Consider the following 16,117-nt stretch of genomic DNA (forward strand, 5'->3'; position numbering starts at 1 on the left):
AAGCTGTCCATGCTACAAAATGATTGGTCTCTAGATCTTTATGATTTAATGAAGTTCTCAGTCAGAAATGGGTGGCTCAATTATATCTATAATAAAATATTGTGCATTATTAGGTTAGCATATTTTATTATCTCTGGGTATGTTTGGAATTCATTATATTTGCTATAGAGTTAACAACTATTGTGATAAGAAAAGGAGTACTTGTGGCACCTTAGAGACTAACAAATTTATTTTATTGTGAGCTTTCGTGATGCATCCGATGAAGTGATATGTAGCTCATGAAAGATTATGCTCCAATAAATTTGATAGTCTCGAAGGTGCCACAAGTTCCCCTTTTCTTTTTGCGAATACAGACTAACATGGCTGCTATTCTGAAAACTATTGTGATATCATTGGTCGCTGCATAATTTGGGTCACAGCAACTGATCTGCACTAGCATTATTACAGAGTAGGGTTTTGTGCTTGTTTTATAAAGGGCAGAAGTTTGTGTGTGTGTGAGAGGAGGGAATCTTGAACCTATAAGGGAAATTTTAGACTGACAGAACATAATTTCCCCAAGATGACAATTGGCTAGAATCCTAGGAAACTATACTGGTAAAAAGGCAGTTACTGCTATAACTTAGGTATCTCTCTGGAATCATTCATCTATCTTACTAACCAAAATCAGTGTTGAGACTGGAGCAGATGCAAAAGTGCATGATTTTGCTGCTGAAAACATGCAGAAAATTGAGTCATCGAGCTGATGGGAGTTCCTGGCCAGTCTAGACACAGAGTTTATTGGTATGATAGTTAACAAGGTTACTGAAGACAGAAGCCGGTCTAACTTTTGAAAAGCCAGTTGGCAATCGAGCAAAACTCTCCTTGACTCTGACTGTCAATTTACTTACACTTCTGTAACCTCATTGCTATTTGGTGTTTATCACTGCTACAACCACAATGATGCCTATCCGAGTCACTGACTCAATTCCATCTTATCTGAAAGTATCCCTTTTTACTCCCCTCTTTTCTAATATTGCACAGTCCTTTGCCCTGGCCTCCCTGAGTCCCATCTCTCCAGATTGCACCTGCCCTTTCACATGTACCAAAAATCCCATGATTATATGAGCATCATCCTCAAACAGCACCCACTGGTCCAATATTCATTTAAGGATCTGATTCCAACCCTCCCTTTGTTGTTAAAATCCTCCATAGACTTTCTGTAACTGACTTCATGGACCTTTGTTTCTTCTTTTGAACTTCTAGCAGCAATCTCTCTTCTGTCACTCTGCACATGCTCTGACCATAATTGTCAACTCTGTAGCGTATATATAACTAGCAGCAAGCATACTAGAGAGAATAAAATATGCTAACCTAATAAAGCACAATATTAATTATAGCCATAACTGATGGACCTGTATGAGAGGCAGCTCCTCTTTATTTCTTGTCATGTAGAACACAATTTCTTTATTTCTCCAGTTAATTGATTCCCCATCTCCTTATGAATCTTGGTTGAAAATACATTTTTCTCACTTGCCTTTACTGCTTAAATTCTCTCTCATTTACTTCTGGTAGTATTGTTTAATTCAATAAAGTGTATTGTGATGCAGCTTGTATGAAAGACACCATGCAAATTAAAGATGTGTTGTATTATTGACTTGGAAATAGAACAGGAAATCTAGTTGTCTTGATCTATGCAATGAACATAAAACAGTAACTGAAGATATCCTGTTCTATTAAAAAATCTACCCTCCCCCTCTCCAGACTGGTGGAACGACTGAAGTACAAAGACGTGTTCAGTCCTTTTACTTTCAGCTGAGTAAATGCTTTGAGATTTGAGTAACAACATAGCTGTCATATAATCCAAGCTGCAAGAGCTCTCTGTTCAATTTTAATTGTTAGACTGTACTATGTGTACAGTACATGTGTCATAAAGCGTGCTCTGATGACAAATGCATATCTATACATTTCCTAGACACTGACTGGGCATGCTGACCTATTTCTTTCCCTAATTAAATGATTATAGTTAGTGACCTTAGCCCATGAGACCCATGGTTTTAAATTAAAGTTGAATTTTTTTTTACCACAAATCACATAATTATAAAAATTCAGAATATTTTGTAGTATCAAATCATTATTCCTTTAATACTACCCTAGTGTAAAACTGTGTGATGAAGTGTAGACCATGCCACATTGCATCATGTGGATTTGTTTTTCTAGTAGTTAGTAACTAAGTAGTTAGTAACTATTGAATTAGTAACAAAGTAGTTTCCTTTCAGAGTAACAGCCGTGTTAGTCTGTATTCGCAAAAAGAAAAGGAGTACTTGTGGCACCTTAGAGACTAACCAATTTATTAGAGCATGAGCTTTCGTGAGCTACAGCTCACTTCATCAGATGCATGCCGTGGAAACTGCAGCAGACTTTATATATATACAGAGAATATGAAAAAATACCTCCTCCCACCCCACTGTCCAGCTGGTAATAGCTTATCTAAAGTGATCATCAGGTGGGCCATTTCCAGCACAAATCCAGGTTTTCTCACCCTCCACCCCCCCCACACAAATTCACTCTCCTGCTGGTGATAGCCCATCCAAAGTGACAACTCTTTACACAATGTGCATGATAATAAAGTTGGTCCATTTCCTGCACAAATCCAGGTTCTCTCACCCCCTCATCCCCCTTCCCAAAAACCACACACACAAACTCACTATCCTGCTGGTAATAGCTCATCCAAAGTGACCATTCTCCCTACAATGTGCATAATTAAGGTGGGACATTTCCAGCACAAATCCAGGTTCTCTCACATCCCCCCCACCCCCATACACACACAAACTCACTCTCCTGCTGGTAATAGCTCATCCAAACTGACCACTCTCCAAGTTTAAATCCAAGTTAAACCAGAACATCTTGGGGGGTGGGGGGGTAGGAAAAAACAAGAGGAAATAGGCTACCTTGCATAATGACTTAGCCACTCCCAGTCTCTATTTAAGCCTAAATTAATAGTATCCAATTTGCAAATGAATTCCAATTCAGCAGTTTCTCGCTGGAGTCTGGATTTGAAGTTTTTTTGTTTTAAGATAGCGACCTTCATGTCTGTGATTGCGTGACCAGAGAGATTGAAGTGTTCTCCGACTGGTTTATGAATGTTATAATTCTTGACATCGATTTGTGTCCATTTATTCTTTTACGTAGAGACTGTCCAGTTTGACCAATGTACATGGCAGAGGGGCATTGCTGGCATATGATGGCATATATCACATTGGTGGATGTGCAGGTGAACGAGCCTCTGATAGTGTGCCTGATGTTATTAGGCCCTGTGATGGTGTCCCCTGAATAGATATGTGGGCACAATTGGCAACGGGCTTTGTTGCAAGGATAAGTTCCTGGGTTAGTGGGTCAGAGGCTCGTAGAACCTCTCCAGTCGGAGAACACTTCAATCTTGCACTATAAGGTGGGTAGAAAGCTGGCTAAATTGTCGGGCTCAACGGGTAGTGATCAATGGCTCCATGTCTAGTTGGCAGCCGGTATCAAGTGGAGTGCCCCAAGGGTCGGTCCTGGGGCCGGTTTTATTCAATATCTTCATAAATGATCTGGAGGATGGTGTGGATTGCACTCTCAGCAAATTTGCGGATGATACTAAACTGGGAGGAGTGGTAGATACGCTGGAGGGGAGGGATAGGATACAGAAGGACCTAGACCAATTGGAAGATTGGGCCAAAAGGAATCTGATGAGGTTCAATAAGGATAAGTGCAGGGTCCTGCACTTAGGACGGAAGAACCCAATGCACAGCTACAGACTAGGGACCGAATGGCTAGGCAGCAGTTCTGCAGAAAAGGACCTAGGGGTGACAGTGGACGAGAAGCTGGATATGAGTCAGCAGTGTGCCCTTGTTGCCAAGAAGGCCAATGGCATTTTGGGATGTATAAGTAGGGGCATAGCGAGCAGATCGAGGGACGTGATCGTTCCCCTCTATTCGACATTGGTGAGGCCTCATCTGGAGTACTGAGTCCAGTTTTGGGCCCCACACTTCAAGAAGGATGTGGATAAATTGGAGAGAGTCCAACGAAGGGCAACAAAAATGATTAGGGGACTGGAACACATGAGTTATGAGGAGAGGCTGAGGGAGCTGGGATTGTTTAGCCTGCAGAAGAGAAGAATGAGGGGGGATTTGATAGCTGCTTTCAACTACCTGAAAGGGGGTTCCAAAGAGGATGGCTCTAGACTGTTCTCAATGGTAGCAGATGACAGAACGAGGAGTAATGGTCTCAAGTTGCAGTGGGGGAGGTTTAGATTGGATATTAGGAAAAACTTTTTCACTAAGAGGGTGGTGAAACACTGGAATGCGTTACCTAGGGAGGTGGTAGAATCTCCTTCCTTAGAGGTTTTTAAGGTCAGGCTTGACAAAGCCCTGGCTGGGATGATTTAACTGGGAATTGGTCCTGCTTTGAGCAGGGGGTTGGACTAGATGACCTTCTGGGGTCCCTTCCAACCCTGATATTCTATGATTCTCTCTGGTCACGCAATCACAGACATGAAGGTCGCTATCTTAAAACAAAAAAACTTCAAATCCAGACTCCAGCGAGAAACTGCTGAATTGGAATTCATTTGCAAATTGGATACTATTAATTTAGGCTTAAATAGAGACTGGGAGTGGCTAAGTCATTATGCAAGGTAGCCTATTTCCTCTTGTTTTTTCCTACCCCCCCCCCACCCCCCAAGATGTTCTGGTTTAACTTGGATTTAAACTTGGAGAGTGGTCAGTTTGGATGAGCTATTACCAGCAGGAGAGTGAGTTTGTGTGTGTATGGGGGTGGGGGGGATGTGAGAGAACCTGGATTTGTGCTGGAAATGTCCCACCTTAATTATGCACATTGTAGGGAGAATGGTCACTTTGGATGAGCTATTACCAGCAGGATAGTGAGTTTGTTTGTGTGGTTTTTGGGAAGGGGGGTGAGGGGGTGAGAGAACCTGGATTTGTGCAGGAAATGGACCAACTTTATTATCATGCACATTGTGTAAAGAGTTGTCACTTTGGATGGGCTATCACCAGCAGGAGAGTGAATTTGTGTGGGGGGGTGGAGGGTGAGAAAACCTGGATTTGTGCTGGAAATGGCCCACCTGATGATCACTTTAGATAAGCTATTACCAGCTGGACAATGGGGTGGGAGGAGGTATTTTTTCATATTCTCTGTATATATATAAAGTCTGCTGCAGTTTCCACGGCATGCATCTGATGAAGTGAGCTGTAGCTCACGAAAGCTCATGCTCAAATAAATTGGTTAGTCTCTAAGGTGCCACAAGTACTCCTTTTCTTTTTGCGAAAGTAGTTTCCTTGTTTCTGTCAGTTGTCAGGTTCTTGATACGTCTTGTAATGCAGTTTTTGTGTATTGTAGTAGAGTAACTTTTTAAAAGGTAGTGGAAAATATATTTTTAATTTTACAGTAAGGTGTTTATAACAGGATGGTGTAAAGGACATGGAATGATATTCGGTACTATGGTATTACTAGGAGAAAATTTCTACATAGGGCTAATTTATCTGAACAGTTATGGGCTTGCTAATAATACTTAGTGCTGTTAATGAAGGTCTTTGCACATAATCATTTCCAGTCTTATTTTGAATATTCTATGTTGAATTTTGTATGTTCAGCAAGAAAATTCTAAACAATCTTATACACTTTGAATACTTTCCATCCAATTAATCTTAACAGTTAACGCTTTTTTTTTTTTCAAATAAACAAATCCTTCACCCTATTCTATATTACAATGACTAAAGTATCTTGTCATTTGTTAGTATTTCCATTTGGAGTAGGGGGTTTGATTAAATCAGTTGTACTCAAGATTTTTATTGCTCAAAACCCTTGAACGCAAAAACAGCTTTATAAATAATCCCATAGATACTTGTCCACGTTTTTATTTCTGGTAATCTAGAGGAGTTGGAAACTTCATTGATAGGTTTTTCCTGGTGATGGAAGCTGTAGTGTAGACAGGTCATAGGAGTTGGATGATCTGATGTGGTAAATACGTGAACCCTGTCTACCCTACAACATCCACTCTAGATTGTACTGCAGCAGAAAAATGTTTACAAATGTTCCCAGTGATCACTGTTGTTTCATTAGCTTTAACAATTGTTTCCTTGGCAAAAAAGTGCTTTTATATAGGGGCCCATTTGTGCAGATCATCTTACAGGATTGAGGCCTAATATCAGAATGGAAGAAACAAGTGAGTGTAGCAAATGATAGGGAAAAAGAAGGTGGGAAGAAAGTAAAGGGTTAATTATAGCAATAAGACCAGTTATTCAGTTTAGGCATGTGCACATCGTAATGGGACAAAAAATGATTCATAAAATAATTTATAACTGGCGCTTGTTGCAGACATCACAGTAAAGAATAATTTTAAGGAGAGTTTGCAGGTTCATATAGATTTATAAAACTGACATATTTTAACATGAGTTTTGGAGAATTAAGTCAGTAAATGTACAGATAAAATATTTTCTAAGTGGAATAATATCTTGATAACATTCAAAGTGTAGCTTGCAGACATAGATAAACTACGTTCCATTTTAACAAAAAGAGGCTGAATTTCAGCTGAGGATGCACTTGGAATCTTGTGACCTGACTTTCAGAGGTACCGAGCAACCATAACACACAGTGAAGTCAATGGGAGCACTGGGTGCTTAGTACTTTTGAAAATCAGGCCACTTTGTTCTTTTCCCTAATTAACAAAGGTGACGTATAACAGGTGGAGCAGAATCGGTCAAACACATCTACTTATGCTTCATAGCAATCCTCAATTTGTGGGTGGAGTTCGTTCTCTCTCTGTCCCTGTCTCTCTCTTTTTTTTTTTTTTTTAATTTGGAGTAGGAAATTGTGTTGCAACACCATATGACCCGTAACCATGAGTTTTCAAAGTAAGCGCAGTAATACATGCAATTTACTCCAGGAAATAGAAGTCATATTGCTTATATTTGCTAATGGAAGAGTCAGGAAAAGCCATGAATTCTTTCTTGTAGCATCTCTGATTCTAGATGCCTTGTACTTTTCATGGGAAAAAAAATCTTCATTTATCACCCTACAGCCCACTAGCAATCATGGTTGTCTAGATTTATTAGATTTTATTAGAATTGTTTTTAAAAGTATGGTTAAGAAAATTTGTTATTTGGGGGGGTTGGACCAGTTGCCCACAGCTGATTTCCTGTAAGAGTGAAACCAGTGACAATTGGTTTCAGCTGCTTTGAAGGGTGTACTAGTCCTGTAGTACTGTGTCAAAAGCAACAATGCTGAAAAAATAAAGAGAACTGTACCATGTCCTACACGTAATGCAGCTGATTTTCCTTCTTGATTCAAGTTTGCCATTTGGCTTCCGGACCAACTTCTGGAAGTCCCATCCAAAGCAGAATTTTACCATTAATTTTACATCACAAGCCTGCCTTAAAGAATGAGTAACTTTTATTTTTGTTGGTGTGGTACAGTACTTGATATGTAGAGATTACCAAGAATATCTAATAAAAGAAATCATGCAACCCATGCTCAAAAAGGGACTCTGGCTTCTGTTCTTCAGCTCAGTAAGGCTAGGTCTACGCTAGAATTTCTTTATATTTCCTTCTACCGCTGTTGCAGCTCTGTCAGTAATAGTAACAGTTGGAAGTATGAACCAGGCACAGGTCTTTTAACCACCTTGTTTAACCACTAAGGGCTGATGATATACTTTTTGTAACTTATCCCAGTATAGTTTGTTTCCCTTTCCGTATGGGGATGGCTGTATCAATATAAAAGTGTTTTATGTGATAACTACATCCATGCTGTGGCGGGGAGGGTTTGTAAAAGTTTCAGTTCACTGGTGTTCTTAAAGTGGTACAACTCGTGTGGTTAGACAATTGTGCTCTGGATTCAGCTTCGACAGTATTTGACTGATATGCAGGTCTCATGCACCCAACATCTTTGAGTACCATTCGTAATTCACATAAGCAGCGTGAAGATGCTATTCTTTCCCTCTTGGCGATATGGGGAAAGGTGAATAACAATAACCTTATTATTGGGTTCTGCTGGCTGTGTCCTGATGAGCAGTGTTATGAGTGAGTGTTATGCAGACCAGATGAGCGTTACTGGAGTTGGAGGAGCAAATGGACCTGACTTTTATGCGTGCCACTAATTCCTTGCACATAAAGGAGAGGAAGTCTGCACCACATAGCACAGACAACCAGTTCTTTTCTGTGGAGCAGACAGCTGCCCCACAACCCTGGCCACTAATTATAGAGAAAGAGAAGAAAAAGTAGATCTTTCTTCCACTCATTAGTAGGAGGGAGAGGAAGAGAAAAACAGAGGGGTAAAACCCCATTTTTTCCAGATGCCAGTAGAGGGGAAGGACCCTACCAACCAGGAGGGAGAGAAGATTAATAGTCCCCTCTCCTGGTGACCAGCAGAGCAAGCTACACATTAATTCACTTTTATCTATTGTATGTGCAATTCAGGTTTTAAAAATATCTCTTATAGTCTGTCCTCTAATTTTTGAGCTTGTGGGGTTAGCAATATGGAGGATTAGTGGAAGTTGCAGAGCATTTGAAGGATTACTGCTTAGAGGTGTTTGCTTTGATATTCTATGATGAATTTCAAGGAAAATGACCTTGACAAAATACAACCTATAAAAGCTACAGGAGCAGTAATAGTACAGGAAGATTTCTAGGTTGTTGGTCAACACAGGTTTGAGGAGGGACCATGAATATAAAGAAAGATTCTAAATAGTTTAAGGACTTTGCTGTTTAAAATTGGAAGGTATAAATGAGTCCCTCTGAAGAAATCTTGAGGTAAGGTGTGGTCTACGCACCGTTTTTGTACCGCTTTAACTATTTTGGTTAAATTTTTGTTGAAATAGTTATCAGTACAGTCCTTAGGGTAGATGCAGGTGTTCCTGTACAGAGCATCTTTATACTGGTATGATTTTATCCATGCTGGGGAGAGTTGTACCACTTTAATCACACCTAGTTAAAACAGTACAATTTATATTTAGACAAGGACTAAGAGTTTCACATGAAAATTGCGAACCGTCTGCTTTATTGCCATATCTAGAGTGAATAGAATATATGGAAGGGTAGCAGGGGGTGGCATGTGTTTCTTGAGGAGTAGGACATTAATATTTCACTTCCTGTAAGAGGTGTCTCGATACTTTCACATCTCCAGAGTTTGAAAGAATATTGTATTTTAGCTGACCTGTGCTCTGAAGTCTGTCTGGTGGTTGCATGATGGGCTAATACATTTAGCAAGTTGACATTTGGTGACAAAGAATTGAAAATAATCTTTACTTTACCACTGCAAGTTAAAGTTGAATCTCTCCAGCCTAGTATGTCATGCATTATTGTGGTTCTAGACTAATAAATTAATCAGAAGTTTAATTTGAAAACATTTTAAAACAAATGCTATCTGCATCATCTAGTCTTCAGTGAGTGAATTTCCTTAAGCTTATTATTTTCTGCAGAGACTTGCAAAATATTTTTTAGTTTAAGTGTGATCACAGATACTCTCCTCTTGTAGTAATTCAGCATGATAAACTTATTACTGTACTATGATCAGTCTCATGGTTGTGCATGCATGTAACTTACTCTTGTGCTCTTCTTTACAATTTAATTTTTCACCACAAAATAACATTAAAAATCAGTGTCTGACAGACATTGTTTTAAAAAACCCACCAAATCCTCTGCTTATTACATTTCTTAAAGTGAAGTTAACAGAGGGCTGTATAATTGGTTGTCAGTTTGCAAGAGTATGGGAGTGAACCCTGGATAAGAACCAGAGTTGAATAATTACCTTGGGGTAGATCAGACATAAACGGATAAACAAGGTAAGGGTTTGATTCTGCAGCCCAACATGAGTCACTTTGCAGATTGGATCCATACTGTGCGGATCAGGCCCCTACTTCGTTAAATGATTCCAATAAATATATTAAACTTCTTCAAAAAATTCCCATGTGGATTTGAGGGCACTTCAATCTCGGCAAAAGTGCTCTGGGTCAGACAAAAGACTAGCAGAAAAATAAATATTTTTACTTAAGTATTTTCTAAATTGACACCTTCAACTTGGAAATGATCTTGTCTGAAATTTTATGCTTGGTAAAGGCCATGGTCCTGCAAATGCACAGATGCTTAACTTTTAAAGATACCGATAGTCTCATTAACTGTGGACGCAGGGCCATAGTTACAACACACCTGTAAGATTACTGACACTGAAAGACACTAGCAAAACACTTCTTTTCAGTTTGTATCATCAACTTCACTGTTTTTCCCTTTATATAGTCAGTTTCTTGCTTGCTGAAAAGACTGTGATAAACATTAAAGAGGGAGCTGAAAAACCCTTAAACTTTTTTTAAAGGAAACGTAAAAAAAAAAATATATACACTCTGCAAAAGGCAAAAAATGCATTATTTAAATATTCATTTCCAAAATATTTAAGTTGACAGTGTCCCTTTAAAAGTTTTCCAGCTGAAGATCAAAACATGACCCTAAGATTTTAAACCAGTTTACTCTGAATATTGTGTCAAATGCTGAATCATAAGAGGCTATATAAGTGGTAATCATAATATTAGTCTATATTTTTATGATCCAATTTACAAGGAAATAATGAAAAACAAGGTTCCTCTTCATCAACCTTCAGAGCAGAATTAATAACACACATCCTTCAGCTTTCTAAGACCTTGTCATTGGCTAGACCCATCTTCCCTCCACCCACTTCCAGGTCTGCTTTTCCCCTAACATTCCTACAGCAGATTTCAGAGTAACAGCCGTGTTAGTCTGTATTCGCAAAAAGAAAAGGAGTACTTGTGGCACCTTAGAGACTAACCAATTTATTTGAGCATGAGCTTTCGTGAGCTACAGCTCACTTCATCGGATGCATACCGTGGAAACTGCAGCAGACTTTATATATACACAGAGAATATGAAACAATACCTCCTCCCACCCCACTGTCCTGCTGGTAATAGCTTATCTAAAGTGATCATCAGGTGGGCCATTTCCAGCACAAATCCAGGTTTTCTCACCCTCCACCCCCCCCACACAAATTCACTCTCCTGTTGGTGATAGCCCATCCAAAGTGACAACTCTTTACACAATGTGCATGATAATCAAGTTGGGCTATTTCCTGCACAAATCCAGGTTTTCTCACATCCCCCCACCCCCATACACACACAAACTCACTCTCCTGCTCATCCAAACTGACCACTCTCCAAGTTTAAATCCAAGTTAAACCAGAACATCTGGGGGGGGGGGGGGGTAGGAAAAAACAAGAGGAAACAGGCTACCTTGCATAATGATTTAGCCACTCCCAGTCTCTATTTAAGCCTAAATTAATAGTATCCAATTTGCAAATGAAATCCAATTCAGCAGTTTCTCGCTGGAGTCTGGATTTGAAGTTTTTTTTTGTTTTAAGATAGCAACCTTCATGTCTGTGATTGCGTGACCAGAGAGATTGAAGTGTTCTCTGACTGGTTTATGAATGTTATAATTCTTGACATCTGATTTGTGTCCATTTATTCTTTTACGTAGAGACTGTCCAGTTTGACCAATGTACATGGCTATTACCAGCAGGACAGTGGGGTGGGAGGAGGTATTGTTTCATATTCTCTGTGTATATATAAAGTCTGCTGCAGTTTCCACGGTATGCATCCGATGAAGTGAGCTGTAGCTCACGAAAGCTCATGCTCAAATAAATTGGTTAGTCTCTAAGGTGCCACAAGTACTCATTTTCTTATTCCTACAGCAGAGTGTGTCATGAATGCCAAAAAAGTGTTACTCATTTTAGCAGGCAGCACAGAACTTATAAACATAGGGACGATTCTTGTCTCGTGGGTATATTGCTGTGTATATTGAAAAATTCAGTCCTGCACACACTCGTGTAGCAGAAATGCATATGGACCAATTTATCAGAAAAGACATCAATGAAATACAGGACTCAGTGTAAACCCCCAAAATGCTAAATCTAAACCATGAGATTAAACCAAATTAGTACCTCTTTTCCTCCCCTTGCTTCCCACTCTTCGTATGTGCAAACTGTTCAGATGTCATTGTCCTCCTGGCTGCCCTCACCACGTTGCTCCTGCTGGCACATTTTACTTTGAAGGATGATACCTGGGATTACTATCAGTAACAAAAATTGTTACATTCTTGCCAGTGCCATCCTCTGGTACTAACAAAACAAAACCAAAAAAAACCTACGTCTTCCACCTGCTGCAACTATAGTTTTACTCCCTCAAAGCACAAAGGCAATATTTAAAACATATCTGAATTGTGCTGCCCCGCAAAATTAAATTTTAAAGTTTTGGAAATACCGTCAAGTGACAGAGGAAAAATATTTGCAAGTCATCTCTGGTGCATGCAAAATATGTTGTAGCATTCCCACCAAAGTAGTAGTTTGCAACACTGAGTTAGTAGTGTTACCAACCCTCTCAGTGGTGTTTTTTTTTCCCCTTAAAGCTCAAGCTCCTGGAATCATGTGGTGATGAGACTCTCTGCTTTCATTTATACAAAATAAGCCAGTTTCTAGTCCTCATACTTAGAGAGAAAAGCTTGGAATGTGAACCCTAAAAACTCAAAAACCAGAAAGCAAAATGTAAACTTAAAAATGATGAAATCATGATTTTGAAGGCCTGACTCATGGTTTTTGACTGCTTGGATTTGGGAATACAGAGTTAGTACTTATGGCTATGCTATTGTCTGTCAGTATGATGGAGAGAGGGGTGTTTTACTCCTATGCAAATCTTATTCATTCTCTCTCTTGTCCTGTGCTGAACTGGTGACTATTACCTTATAGCAGGGCTATGGTTTTGAAGTGGAAGGCTTAGACTTGTCTGCACTCCACGTACCACCTATTTTTTTTTAATTTTTTTTTTTTTTTGGTAATTTGTGTCTGAAACTCTCATTTGGTCTGTTTACATCAAGTCTGGTTGAACTGTGTCCATGCAATGCCTCCCCCCGGACCCCCCCATGCAGCTCATTTGAAACCACATTTGTGTATCCCCACCATCCATGCTGCTTAATCCTGTATGGGCTGCGGCACAGAGGCAAAAGTGCTGGGAGGTTATGCATGGAAAGCGAAATGTTGAGAGAATGCACTTTGGAATGCCCTATGCTGTAGAGAACTGGGAGGAAGGAGAACTGGTCAAACTAGTGGTACAGGCATGCTTGGAGGGTTCTGCCAGAGCACCCAAGTGTCATGGACTAGTTACAGGATCTAGGTATCTGGCAAAGTCAAAACATGGTTAGCTGCCATGGTTACTAATAGACTTAATCATGTTGTGTGCTGACGCCAACTAGAGATTAACCACGCCACTTTCTTACACCGTATACAAATAAATGCCACCTCCATCGCTGTCGATAAAATATTTTATCTTGTCATAAGCTTGTGTCAGTGTTCTGTTTTTCCATAACCACGCTGACATCTGACAACCTACGTTAGGGCACAGTAGAAAGCATCATAGATATTAGCCAAAATGTCAGGTTTGATTTAACAAAATTGCTACTGCTAGGCTAAGTTTTATTGAAATTTTACAAACTGCATCATTACCAACACACTTTAGTTGATAAAATGGTGACTATCTCTTACCTTAATTTATAAGACCTGTAGCAAGCAATTGCTTGAATAATTGAAAGAATATCTGGTGTATTCTGCCGTATGCATGTTCGAATTTGTTGTCTTGTTCTATTCATTTGCAAAGGCTATTTTACATAAATAGCAAAATAGAGCTGGGAGGGTCATCCATGCTTATGTAAACATATTGGATGAAAGTTTCTGATATGAAGCTCAGCAGTGAAATGATGAAAAATGTTGACATTTGTTTCTATTTAAATGTTAGCAGTTGAAATGGAAAAAATTAGTTATCACATCCTATTGGGGTCTATTGATTCCACATTCATCTTGGGCTTTCTCACAGGTCACTTGCTAGTTTGAACTAGAATAAGTGCCGGATACTCTGAAACTTGAGGTCTTTAAATCAACATTTGAGGACTAAAGTAACTGAGCCAGAGGTTGTGGGCCTATTGCAGGGGTGGGTGGGTGAGGTTCTGTGGCATGTGATGTTAAGGAGGTCAGACTGGATGATCGTGATGGTCCTTTCTGGCCTGAAAGTCTGTGACTCTGAGACCTGGGTCAAGGTAGGGCAGTAAAACTCCTTATGTAGACTGTTATTTTGGTATGACTTCCTTTTTTAGGCCTGGTCTAATCTACCAAGTTAGATTCACGCAAGGCGACTTATGTCAACCTATTTGTGCATATGTCTATGCTCAAATTTGTCTTTTGCTGATATAAACGCCTTGCTACAGTGATGCAGTAACATCACCTCCCCAAACAGTGTTGAGGCATGGTCAACCTACTGAGGTCAATGTAATGTGAGCGTAGACACTGTGTGACCAATGTTGACCATAACAGTCCTCCAGCAGTTGTCCCACAGTGCCTGACGGTGACCGCTCTGGCTACAGTTGTGAACACCAGTGCCCAGGGTCATGGAGGTCAGAAGTCACTTCCCCCACACGTTGTTTATTTTTTAAATACTTTTTCCTGATTGCCCACCTAAGTGAGCGCACCTAGCAGCTCTCCCTTGTTGTGAGCAACTGTCCATGCCAGTTACATGCTCTAGATGTGCAGTTGCCTGGAGTAGACAGAAGTATTGGGTCCCCTGGGTCTCTGGGGAGACAAGACTGTGCAGACATAGCTGCAGCCCAGTTGCAGAAATGTGAACATCTATGAAGAGATTGCATAGGGGATCCTGGTGGAAGAATACAACAGGAATCAGCCCCAGTGCTGTGTGAAAGCAAAGGAGATGCAGCAGGCATAGTTCACTCTTTCATAGTGCAGACTACATGGTAATAGTGGCTTGTACGCCACCTCCATTCAGTCGTGACTGCACAGACTATATCCCTGCCTGCTTCCGATGATTTAATCTTCAGCAGCTCCAGAGCATTGCATCTTGTGTTGAAAGTGACGAGAGGAAAGTGTTTTGCGTCTCTTTTAAAGGGTCTGAGAAGTGAGTTGTCCTTTTTGAAAAAAGCTGATCGTTGTTGTCTTCAGTATATCTTTTCTCCTATGTGTTCTGTTCCTGTAACTTGCTATTCTCCTCAGGCTTCCCTATCTATGTTGTCCAGGCATCTGATGCTCTCCTGGTGTGCTCCTCCTCTGATATTGTCTCTGTCTGCCTCTCTTTCCACTCCCCTGTACGTTTTCCTGTTGTTGGTGGCTGGCAGCTCCCATGCAGCTACTGGCTTCCATCCCTGGGTAGTGTTCCTGTCTCCTCCTAGTAGAGACAGCTGGGCAGGTGGCTCCTCATTGTTTCCAGCTGCATTTACATATTATAGTGGAAAGCATTAATGGTGGCTGTGGATCACAGACCTGTTAAAGTTGATGGGTATATTAAGCACCCTTAATTCAAGCTAAAAGAGAAACCAATTAGATGTCCCTTTGTTTAGTGATAGCTGAAGCCATACAAGCTACTGCTCAAGGTGCTGGCCAGCATGGCAAGGGCTGAAGAGAAGCTACCCATGTGTAGCCTAAGGGGATTCCTTGGAGACTGACTGACTGAAAATCCAGTAGCTGGGCATTGATCAGTTGTAGCTCCATGTGGGGAAGAAGGTGAAAGGAACCACTCCAGTTTTCTGGGTCTAGAGACCTCCATACATACTCAAGGGTCACAACAAGCAAAGAACTGATCAGTCAGTACTTGGTGATGAGAAACTAGTGTACGTATGTGCGCTCACTGAGTGTGGAGGAGGAAAAACCTGTGGACCCCCTGAAGGATTGTTATGAATGACTGGTGGTTTCCACTCTATAGCAAGAGACCTTGTACTCTAAGGCATCATTGTTGTGAGTCTTTGAATCATCTTCATTGGCAAGCTTAAAATGAAACCTTTACAGTATTTTATTCTTTGAAAGCATTGTTTCTGCTATTTTTATCTGAAAGTAGCAGGAAGTGCTTGGTTTTTGTTTTTTAAAAACACAGTAGAATTAACAAAACATTTGCCACCTCTACAGTTTCCTCCCTTCAGACTGCAAGAGTTACTGAAAGGGAGAAAAAAAACCCTCTACTACATAAAAATTAAGTTAAATTTCAGTGTCTGGTATCCTCCCCCCGTCCCCTGAACTTCTTTTTTTAAGTAAGAGATTTATAATT

The 16,117-nt window shown here is 40.2% G+C and overlaps 1 protein-coding gene across 4 annotated transcripts in view; it reads left to right on the plus strand.

Annotated features, from left to right (window-relative positions):
• The window catches only part of CCDC186 (coiled-coil domain containing 186), a 59,391-nt gene that overhangs the window by 6,215 nt on the left and 37,059 nt on the right, over positions 1-16,117 (plus strand). The window lies entirely within an intron of this gene.

Source organism: Lepidochelys kempii, chromosome 7 (assembly GCF_965140285.1).
Source record: "Lepidochelys kempii isolate rLepKem1 chromosome 7, rLepKem1.hap1, whole genome shotgun sequence".
Taxonomy (NCBI): domain Eukaryota; kingdom Metazoa; phylum Chordata; order Testudines; family Cheloniidae; genus Lepidochelys; species Lepidochelys kempii.